We start from the raw sequence: 11,977 nt of genomic DNA on the forward strand, positions 1-11,977 counted from the left end.
TTGGGTCGGACGACTCAGAGGAGGAGGAGGAGGGGGGTGTTGAAGAGCTTGCTGAGGGGATTGGACAGCTTGATGAGAGCCCCCAGCCAGGCCCCTCTCATCTGGTCACGACGCAGACCCAGCTGTGTGAGCCTGACAGCGTGGATGAAAATGACCCACAGCTGGCCCTGTTCAAGGACGCCCGACGCAGGAGGCAGTCAATCAGGAGTAAACAGAGGAAGGCAATGGGGCACCTCGGAAGGAGGCAGAGAGAAGCCACGCCCTGAACTGTATTTAAGGGGAATGTGTGGGAGGGCTGGTTTGCTGAAGGCAACCGCTTGGATAGTTCCTGTTTCTTAAAGCTCCTGTTTCTTGGTTCGTGTCTTCTTCCGTTTGTTTTTGTAGCAATAAATTTGGCAGGCGTAATTCCAGCCTCTTGCCTTCTTGTAAAAGGGGTTGTCCCTGCCTTTTCTGCAGGGCCGGTAGCAGGCTGGTACAGAACAATTTCATAGGTAACATCATCTGAGCTAGTAAGGGAACAGGGTTTGTTCTCATTTTCTGTATTGTACAAGTACAGGCTTGCCCTGTCAGTGTTCGTGGGAATGGACTTGGTGGTTCCTTGGTTGGGTTGTGGTTTATTGTTAGCTCGTTTGCCTGCATTGGTAGCTTCTTGATTGTTGGTCTAGTCTTAATCTTGGTATTAATCTCTGCTCATCTGGGTGTTGATTGCTGCTGAGGAAGTGTTTAGGGTTTTTTTTGTTCCCTTTTTGACTTTTTGATCGTCTTTTGAATGATCTGTAGATACTGTTTATCTCTATGTGCCTATTGATGGCTGATTTGTCTGAGTGCCAGTCTTCCAGGAATTTTCTGATGTTTTCGGATTTGACTTGTCAACTTCTTTTTATCAGATTTAAACTATCCATAAGATGGCAAAGTAGGTGAAGTGGTGAAGACACTCGCCTCCCACTCAAAAGGTTGAGAGTTCAGTCATCGGTCGTGACAGATGTTTCTCTCCCAGGATGCAAAGATCTGCTATGAACTCCACATAGGCATCAGGAAGGGCATCTGGTCAATAAATGCTCAGCTCAATTCAGTCGCCCCCCCACTCCACCCTTGAATTAAGGGACTACAGGGGCATAAAAAGGGAGTTAAGGTGACAAGAAATCAGTAACAAATCATAGATGCTATAAAAGTGGACCTATGCACTTTCCCTCTATTCTAACCTTGGATTTCCCTTGTTCAATTACAGTGGCTATTCTTTTTGCCTTATACCTTTTGTCTCTCCTTTACATCTTTGATCTTGGCCTGAATAATCAAACTGAATCTCCAGCTTAATGCTAGTAATGTAAAATTTTAGTTTATTACACCTTGTAATTTAGAATGCTTGATCTGCTGACCATTTTTATTCTCTTTTGGTTTCATTTCATTTATTTTATGCTGCTTTGTTTTATTGTCTACCTTCTTACACATACCGTGCCACATCATAATGGTTCATAATTTCAATATCAGTAGCAAGTCCAATGATTATGATGAGTTCTGAATGTTGAAAAGGTTTACAATTTTGTTTTAGTAATCCTTATAACTTTGTTATTCATTCATTACACTATATCTAAATAGGTATTCCTAGAGTGCCTGTTATTTCATATACCGTAGTTTATAATAATCTAGGATCAGGAAGGGCAGCTGTCCAATAAATGCTCAGCTTCATTCAGTTGCCCTGGCTCCACCCCATTGCAAGGGATGTTAAAAGAAAAAAAAATACTGATTTAAGATCAAAATAGATGTGGACAATAATAACCAATGAAGAGAGTATAGTGTTTGTCTTTTTTCAGAAGTCATTGCAAATGTAATCGATGCTGTTTGACTCCTCTTGATTGTTTAATTCTGTATAAGAAGATTGTGGTTCTATTACCCACTTACTTGTAAATAAGTTTCATTTAATTCAGTTGGACTAATTTGATATAGGTATGCTTAAGATAATGCAGAACAAATAACAATTTAGCTAAGCACCTTCAAAAGAGACCAAAAAACCCTGATTGCATAGATGGTTTGTATTGAAGGGGTGGGGGGGGGGAAAGGATAGCTTCACTTACTTCAGAGTAGGAATGCAAGAAGAAATGTGCAACTGAGGTGTAAAAGAAATGCTTGCAACTGAAATTCTTGCTTATTTTGGGAGTGACTTTTCAGGATGCTGAACTGAGTTTAATTTTAGCATCTTCAAACTGAAATTGCTAAGCACATTGGTTTGTGCTTAAATTGTAAGCCGCCCTGAGTCTTCGGAGAAGGGCGGGATATAAATGGGATTAAAAATAAAATGAAATAAAATGAAATAAAATAATAAAATAATAAAAAAATAAAATAAAATAAAATAATAAAATAAAATAAAATAAAATAAAATAAAATAAAATAAAATAAAATAAAATAAAATAAAATAAAATAAAATAAAATAAAATAAAATATGGCAGTGCTGGGAGTTGAAGCCTATACATATTAAAGTTGCCAAGTTGTTAGAAGTTACTAATTTGTCAAGTCCCACAAACTTGGGCAAGATCAAGAAAGCAGAGGCATCTGTTCCCCAGAGGACATCCTGGGTATAAAAAAGAATCAAAATGGCAGATGAAACCAAAGCCCTGCTCTTTTTTCTTTTTTTTTTTACATGTGTTTTGTAAAAGGGAAAAAGTTTGGTGGCTTCAGCTGAGTAGCTGTAGCTGCCAAAGTGACCTTAGATTCCTCTAAGGACCTCCTAATGTGACTTTAATTCTAGTCTTGGGATAAATACAGAATCTTGGAAACATTCAGGCAGAGGTTTTTTTAAAAATTATATGAAATGTTACTTCCCAGCTTTCTTGTCACCTGGGCTGAGGCGACTTTTACAAGATAAGCCATCAATGGACTCTCCTTGCCACTTGATTGTTTATGGCTAATCTTCCTTTCGTTATTTTGTCATTATTTATATAGCCTCTCCACATTCTCTCAGGTAGTTGATATTACATTAGGTTTCTACTCCCCCCCCCCAACACTGAATTATGGAGTGAGAACATTGAGAATATTATCATTTGCCTTCATTTTTAGATAGGGTTAATTCTATGACCTCCATATATTATATCAGGCAAAGGTCCAAGATTTCCTTTATATTTGTATAATATGTTCAGGGAATTCTACTGATTTGCATAATGCATTGAGGTTCTGCTGAAGTTATGTAAAGCCCGAGAGAGGTGCTTTTAGTGGGACGATACATATCCACTCAGAAGTAAGAAACATTTAGTGAGTGATATGGGGTTGATCTTCCTAACTATTGCAAATCTTTTTTCAGCCTGGTTCCTGAGTTTTAATTAGGCATTACCCTGAATACCTTTGTGGCAATAAGGCCTGGAAACTGCTCTCAGAAAACAAAACCAACAAGAAAGTTGAAAACCTCAGGATAGCAATAGCACTTAGACTTATATACCGCTTCACAGTGATTTACAGCCCTTCTCTAAGCAGTTTACAGAGCCAGCATATTGCCCCCAACAATCTGGGTCCTCATTTTATCAACCTTGGAAGGCTGGAAGGCTGAATTGACCTTGAGCTGGTCAGGATTGAACTGCTGAACTGCAGGCTGCCAGCAGTCAGCAGAAGTAGCCTGCAGTACTGCACTCTAACCACTGTGCCACCATGGCTCAAAATGAATAATCTAATACCATTCTTCCAGATTTCTGGTATCAACAGATTAGCTTCAAATTGGATGTTACCTCTTTTGAATGGAATACTTAGCGATGCTCATATCTGATGAGTAGCAATATTTATCCAGATAGTTACCTGATTGGAACTGGGAAACTAAAGAGAGATTGGATAGATTAGGATGAGATTTCAAGAGAATACTAGGGAAATCAAAACAGGATCCAATCTGTGATGGTCACTGGGGCCAGAGATTTAGTCTTCCAAGATTTAGACTCATGCTGGAGCCCATCCTCAGGGAACTTCTCTCTATCAGAGTGTATACTTTGGGCTGTTCTGCGTGTGGTATTTTTATGGTGTCTGTTGTGTGTGGCTTTTTACAGTAGATGTTGATGGCTGGCTGTGAAGTCATTGGCTGTTGTTTTCTTGCGCTGCCAAGCCTTTTCCTCCTAAGTACTTGATATGCTGGTGGTAAATCAGCACTCTTGTTGACTGACAAAGGGCCCATTTCCCAGGCTTCAATCACTTCCCTGGCTGTTTTTGTGCCTGCTCATCCAACAATCTTAGTAGCTGCAAAATTGAATGTATGACTTTGTTTATTGCAATATGAGGCTACCAATGAGTTTGGGTCTCCTCGTCTGACTGCTCACTTGTATGCCAACCATCCCATAAATGGGGCATTATTTTACCAAGAGTATAATTTTACTGATAATTCCACATAGGCACAAAAGTAGCAAAGTCACTTCTAAAATTTTCATATGAAAACCAGGATACGTAAAAATCCCCTTTTTTCCCCTGGACCTCCCCATGGTTCATTGTCCACCAATCAGTTGTATTCATTTTGTTTTGAGAACATTCTGAGCAGCTCAGAGTTAACCCAGCATTTGACCTTGGGGTGCTGGGACTGTCTTGGGCTGGGTTGGCTCACTTGAATTCCTCAATTCCCCCCCACCACCAAACCTCCCTTGCATTCCAATACTTTCCTTCCCCACTCCCTGTTTCTGTTGTCTGGTTGCGAGCAGGGGTGTGTTCTTGCAATCTGGTGGTTAGTTTCCTCTCCATTTGTCTATATCAGAGGTCTGCAACCTTGACAACTTTAAGACTTGTGGACTTCAGCTGCAGCTATGCTAGCTGAGGAATTCTGGGAGCTGAAGTCCACAGGTCTTCAAGTTGTTGAGATTGCAGACCCCTGGTCTATGTCATCGTAGGGGCAATCCATACAGGGAATCTGGTCAAATCAAAAACATTTCAGAAGACAACTGAAACTTGCTCAGAAAATCAGGAGAACTTTCATCAAAGGAGATTTACTTTTTTCATATTCTTACATTAGCTTATTTGGCTGCTTCTAAATCAGATGCAAATTTCTAAATGCTCAAATAGCTCTTTTCTTCTTGGCCTGCAGAGATTTTCTCTTTAGAGAAGCAAATATATGAATTGGCCAAGGAGTTGCTGTTGCTGCCAAGGTGTTGGCATCTGTTATCTAGGGAGCATCACGACTCCAGCAAATGTAGGCAAATGCCTGTGGCTACCTCAGTAAACTTGGTAATGAACCAAGCTGGAAATGAATCTCTGTTATTTTTCCCCCCTGGATGGGCAAAAGCTAAATAGAAACTGAAGGAAACTGAAAAGGCAAAATGGCATTCCTTTTTAAAAGCCCCCAATTTGGTTTGCTTGACAAACCAGGCTTTATCTGGGTGGCGACATTACCCAGGGATAATGTAGCTCACCTTGTCTATGGCCTGTTTTGCTCAATAAGGGCAGGGATGGCCCCTTGGTAGTTCTACACTTGCCTCTCTGGAGTATCACTTGCTGGAGAACAGGATTAGATCTTCAGGCAAATAAGCTAGAATGCAGCAAGCATCAATTAAGAAAGGACAATAATTAAGAATATAATTGGGTAGAGATATCATCCATTTCTGGCACAACACAAGTTGTAGAATTATATTGCTGGAGAGGGGCTTTTTTTAGGCCATAGAAACCAGCGCTATTCTGCCCAGACAGACAAATTAAATTATCCCCAACAGATGGACACTCGGTCGCACATAGTTGGATATGGAATTATTAATCTATATGCCAAAATAGAGAACAGGGTTGTAAATAAGCAGCAATCAGCTGCAACACTGGAACATTGCAAAGGATCCAAGCAACTATGCTAACCTAAGGAATGGAATCAATTGCCAGTGGAACTCCGGATCGCCCCCGACCTTCGTTCGTTTCGCCAGGACCTAAAAACCTGGCTTTTTGAGTTAGCTGGCCTGGACTGAGGGGTTTTAAGGTTTTTAAATTCTAATTTTAAATTTTGGGGCTATTGATTTAATTTAATTTTAATTTTTATATTGTATTGTTTTAATTTTGCCCTGTAAACCACCCTGAGTCCTTCGGGAAAAGGACGGTATATAAATTGAATTAATTAATTAATTAATTAATTAATTAATTAATTAATTAATTAATTAATTAATTAATTAATTAATTAAATAAATAAATAAATATGCAATCCACAAGTGCTGTTTCCCTTCCAACTTTTTCATAAGATTAAATAATCCATTTGTGAATAAGCAAATTGGTTGCACATCCCTTTACTCAAGAGCCTGTATTTTTAGAGCTTACCTGTCACCTAGATCAGACAATATCAGAAGCAACCTTTGGCGACTAAAGATTCTCTTGCTGTGTCAACAGACGTTTGCAGACTGACAGCCATTGATCCCAGCATCTTCCCTCTGATTAGTCCTCAGCTGTTAATACACAAATACCGTTTCCTTCCAGCTTATTTCCCACAATTTCCTGTAGTAATGCAGTGCTGAAGGTTTTCTTGGACACTTCACCGATTATTCTCTTCATCTAGATGAAGGACGTGGTCTCAGGACAAGTATCAGTTCCAGTATATGACAGCCTACACACAGTCAGGGCACCCTCACGGGAACCCAAACAAAACACATTAGGCTAGTTTGTTAATAAGTAGAAGCAGAGACTAAAGCACAGTTTAGTTGGGTTCTCGAAGGAGTGATCCCTTAAGAGGAGGAAGTGTTCCTGTGTTGGCATCAGAGACATGTTTAGCCCCAATTCCTGCTTCCTGGGGATGTTGCAGTGCAAAGTTAGGTAATGTTTTAAAAGCCAGAGGCATATTTGGAAGTCGAGGTTCTGAGGTGGGCGTATACACAAAAGACTGCACTGGGTCGCCTTGCCTGTCCCAAAAACAGGTGCTCTAGTGGAGATGAGACAAAGCCAAGAACATCTTTACAGAAGGCCATCTCATCTGCTATCTCAAAGGAACCTTAAAGACGTCTAGAGCCATTCCCCTAAATAGATATGGTGGTAGTGTTGTGATTCAGGATCAGCCTGTGGGTTCGGCAGTTGGGTCGGACGACTCAGAGGAGGAGGGGGGTGTTGAAGAGCTTGCTGAGGGGGTTGAAGATCTTGCTGATGAGAGCCCTCAGCCAGGCCCCTCCCACCTGGTCACGACGGAGACCCAGCTGTGTGAGCCTGACAGCGTGGATGAAGATGACCCACAGTTGGCCCTGTTCAAGGACGCCCGACGCAGGAGGCAGTCAATCAGGAGTAAACAGAGGAAGGCAATGGGGCACCTCAGAAGGAGGCAGAGAGAAGCCACGCCCTGAACTGTATAAAAGGGGAATGCGTGGGAGGGCTGGTTTGCTGAAGGCAACCACTTGATTAGTTCCTGTTTCATAGCTCCTGTTTCATGGTTGGTGTCTTGTTTTGCTGTTTTATGTTAATAAATTTGGCAGGCTTAATTCCAGCCTCTTGCCGTTTGTAAAGGGGCTGTCCCTGCCTTTTCTGCAGGGCCAGTAGCAGGCTCGTACAGAACAGGTAGAGCCAGTTGTTGTGCTTTACAGCATGCCAGCAAGCAATGTATTTTTATTTAGAAGAATCTTTTTGGGGAAAAAACACAAGTCAGATGATGTTGGTGATCTGTTAGGCACCAAGGCAATGCGTCTGTATTCGCGTGCACGTGCGTTTATACTCACAATGATGTCCAGTATATTAGGTTGGGGAAAGGGTGGGCTGTAGTCAATAACCTTTTTCTAATTTCCAGTATGTGGTGGTGAAGACACACAAGGATTTGGTAATAGTACAAAGGATCCTTAGAAATTTATGATGGCATAAATCAAGCACGCCCTACCCTCTTCCCATAAAAACATCTTAACTTTTTGCACCCATTTGCTTATTCTACCACATTTCTGGGATACAACGATGCCCAAACACCAACACTCTGGGATTCTGGCCAGCAGATCACAGCCATTCTCCGGTGCTCTGAAGTTCTTGAGTGGTGAACGTCACAAACAGCTCTGAAAAGATGCAAAGCTCATCAAAACCTGTTTGCAGTTGTTGTGTTTGAACTTGTTAAAGCTTGCCAGATGTCTCCTAGAAAATACCGGTAACTAGGCATACATTGATCAACATATCTGGATACTTGGATGTTTTGAAAAAAATAATGCTCGCAAATGCTAGGCAGCCAGTGTCAGGACTACAGTATATGCTTGTGTTCTCCAGACCTTTTAACCTTATCATGGAATTATGCATTTGTGTGTATATGTTTCTATTGACTAGGGTGTTGAGAAAGGCAAAAGGGACCTCTGTGTATTAAAGTAGAGGTGAGGTTCATAGGTTGCAGTTGCTAGCATCAAATATGTGTATATGTTATACTCAGGGCTTTTTTTTGTCATAGAATGCCCAGAACGGAGTTCCGGCACCTTTTTTGGATGGAACCTTGTAAGGTAGGCAAGGCGGGTTGTATGACGTGTGAGTTCCGGCACCTTTTTCTTTTACAAAAAAAGCACTGGTTATACTGAATCTTCCTGATTAGTTCATGTTGGAACTTGTCAACAATATTCAATCATTTTCTGTTTGTTTGTGTACATTTTATTTTTTGTTAATTGATTCATTTAAAAACTCCTTTGATATAACAAATGCTTGCAAAATATTCCTGAGAAAACATCCGGGGCACTGCATCATGTTTGGGGGATCCCAGGGATGTATGTACACACACACACACACACACACACACACACACACACACTTTCCTCAAACTGATGATGTGCTCCTCATAGAAAAGCAGGGGGGGAAATGGGTATTCCAGGAGAGTTTGTGCATTCACAGGATGCAAAACTCTCCAGTTCCCCCAAAAACTTTCTCAAATGGGATTATTGTTTTCCAGATTTGCTATGGATCATTTGTTGCCTATTGTAATCAGTTGGAGGTTGTTTTTTTCTATGTTTCTTTGTTTAATGTTTCTCAATAAAAAAATAGGAAAATCCAGCCAATGAATCTGGCTGCAGAGAAAGCAACTGCCCTTGTGATTTCCCCTGTTTCAGCCCTGTAATGAAAGGAGCACAAGGATATTTTGGGTGAAATGAATTTGGAGTCGTACTTGTGTTTAGATTGGCAAGTAACCTGCTGGAATTCTTTTCTCTTGAATTTAAAATGGATTGGGCGTTTCCACAGAGGGGGCTCAAAGACTTCAATACACAAGTGTTGGTCATGTGAGAGTAGCTGCCATCTTGCCTTTTTTTTTATTTCTCTGCAGATGCTCCTGTCCACATCTCTCTCCACTGAAGGAGCAAGGCAACCTGTGAACTATATCTTAACCAGCTCTGCCAAATTTGCATCATCCAATTGTGATGGCAAACTGCTCTTTTTACACAACTTCCTAAAATGCTTTTCAGATAGCAACCGCTATGTACTATATCCCCTTTTTTCAACTTACTACACAATCTATGTACATCCATGCAACTCACCAACTTGCCTATAACTCCTAGCCTGCTAATTTCAATATCACACCCATCCTTTGCTAACTTTGGTTGCCTTCCCCCCCCACCCGCAATTTTGCTGTTCCTCTTCCAGCTGCTACATAAATTGGCCAAATTATCCATCAGCTGGTGAAAAAAGTGTGCATTAATTCTGTAGAATAATAATCTGTGATTGCTGCTTTTGATTAGCTAGCTCATGCATTTGGAGATGCAGCAAATAAGTGACATTAGAAACAGTGGGTAAATTCAAGTTCCTATATTGGAAATTCCTTAGAGAACCTAATAAAGCAGAACGGGACAGGCTTCATCTGACTGAATTTGTGGAAGCTGGCCCCGTGGAGCTTTCCGGGGCTGGTGTTGTGTCAACTCTTGCTGTGAGGTGCAGAGTCTTAAAAACATCCACCGTGTGACTGGCCTGGAAGCCTTGTCAAAGTTGAATTGCTTTTCAGTTGGTGCTGAAATATCCAGCATGCTATATGGCAAAAGAAGATGCATACAGAATTTTTAACAACACAACTTTGAGCTAGAGCATTTCTCCAAGTAAACGAAGTAACATGACATTTTACTTAAACAAACAGTAGTGAAATATTAAAGTCCAAGGATGGTTGCTATCCTCTCCAGATCAAAGAACCTCAAGGCATTGTTTACCTTAAGGAGTCTTTAATCAAAAGAGCATAGCTTCCGCACGCACGTACATGGTCAAGCCAATATCTGGATTCCCCTCCCCTAAGCATACAGTATCAAAGTACAGTTCCTCCCTCTAATTAACCGTCATAAATCACATTCTCCAATTAGTTTGAATTGTAAGCTTTCCCTCCTGTTAAACAACCCGCCAAATTCTTATCTTCTCTTATTTCAAAACAGCCTTGAAAAGACATTCTTCCTACTCCCACCAGCATCAACTAATTCTAACTCTAAAAGTACACAAGTTTTAAAAAAGTAAATCTGCCTCTCCACATGTTGTCAAAGCAAGAACATCTGATGTTAGCAGCATTGACATCAAACCTGTCCATCTCCTAAAGCCACTGAATTCAATTTTCCTTTTCATGGATTTGTTCCATGAGAGGGTTCACCAGGAGATATTTCTGAACAGGAAATATATGGGTTCTGACATCATCTATTGGAATTATGATATGTGGCTTGGAAAGAGTGGGAGAGTGGAATATTCCCACTTTTCTTGCAGTGGGCTGCTTTAAACTGCTTTAAACTTCCCATAAGTTTAATGATCTTTTTAAAAAAATTAAATAGACTTAAAAATAAATAAATTCTGGTTTTTCAAAATTGTCAAAAAAAACAACAACCCACCAACCCCAAAATTGGAAAAACTTTTCTTACAATTTTGTGTTTCATGAAGATTAACATATGTCAGATACCATCATGAACTTAATATTTATTATTCTAATTGCTATCATGAGTCAAGGAAGGTAACATATCTTAAAGATACCATCGTGAACTTAATATTTATTATTCTAATTGCTCTCATGAGTCAAGGAAGGTAATGAATAGAAAAGCTGGGATGATGCAGTACTGCAGTTTAAAATTGTAAAATTGTCCTCCAAATATCCCCAGCAATTAATTGAAATAGAGCTGCTTCAGCTCCTAATAATTTCAGAAGCATCTTTTGGCTGTAAGGTCATCAATCCATTTTGTGATGAAAATTAATCTGAAAAAAATCATAGCAAGCGATTGCTTGCTTCTAAAAATAAAATCTAACTTGTTTTCTGATAATTGAAAAATTCATACTCAGGACCAAGTATGGTGGACTGCACTTTTATTAGTGATCATGATTATATGATTTAGATTAGGAAATAAACCATAGTTTTAATCACTGAATTAAATATTCCTAACTAGTGATAAGAATTATGATTAGATTAGATTGATTTGATTTTAAATGAATTTATCCTGCTGGAAAGCATAGCCAAGGGTGAAGGATGGAATATCATTGCTTCTAGAATCTTTTATTTCAGAACCCTCTTTTCTAGAATCTTCTCCCAGGAAGGTGGGGCAAAGATGGGTTCTGGTTGCTTCAAGCCATATTTTTCTTCACAGGTTTGCCTTTCTCCTCCTGAATGGGAAGTAAACACAATCAGTATCTGGGCTGTTGTGAGAACAGAGATTACTGTTATGCTTTTCCTTACTTTTCTTGATATTTTGTTGAGATTGGCCCAATATTTTTGGCTCTTTGAGGCAAACCTCCAGTGATGCCTCCCCTCCAGCAAGATGGCACTGCACAATCTCTTCCGCCCCACTTGCTCTGTGAAGCTCCTTGAGATGGTTTGTTCCACCTACATGGGTGCTTACGTAGCAGGGTCGGCCATCTTGATGAAGTACACCGAGAAGGGAATTGCATATACAGTACTCTGAACTTCAGAAGCATTGTTTGGTGTTTGGAATGAGAATGATCCCTGAAGCCCCAGCAGGTGCTGAGCATACAAAACCACTGAACAGGCTCACCATTGTGGTCTCCTGAAAATGGACCAAGGAATGCTGGCAGCTGAAGGGACAGCTGCAATTTGCAAAGTCTTGGCGAAAGGCCCATCCCAGAGCAATGCCTTGATGTTAACGAGAAAAGAAAG

This window comes from Vipera berus, assembly GCF_964194415.1.
Source record: "Vipera berus genome assembly, chromosome: 5".
Lineage (NCBI taxonomy): Eukaryota > Metazoa > Chordata > Lepidosauria > Squamata > Viperidae > Vipera > Vipera berus.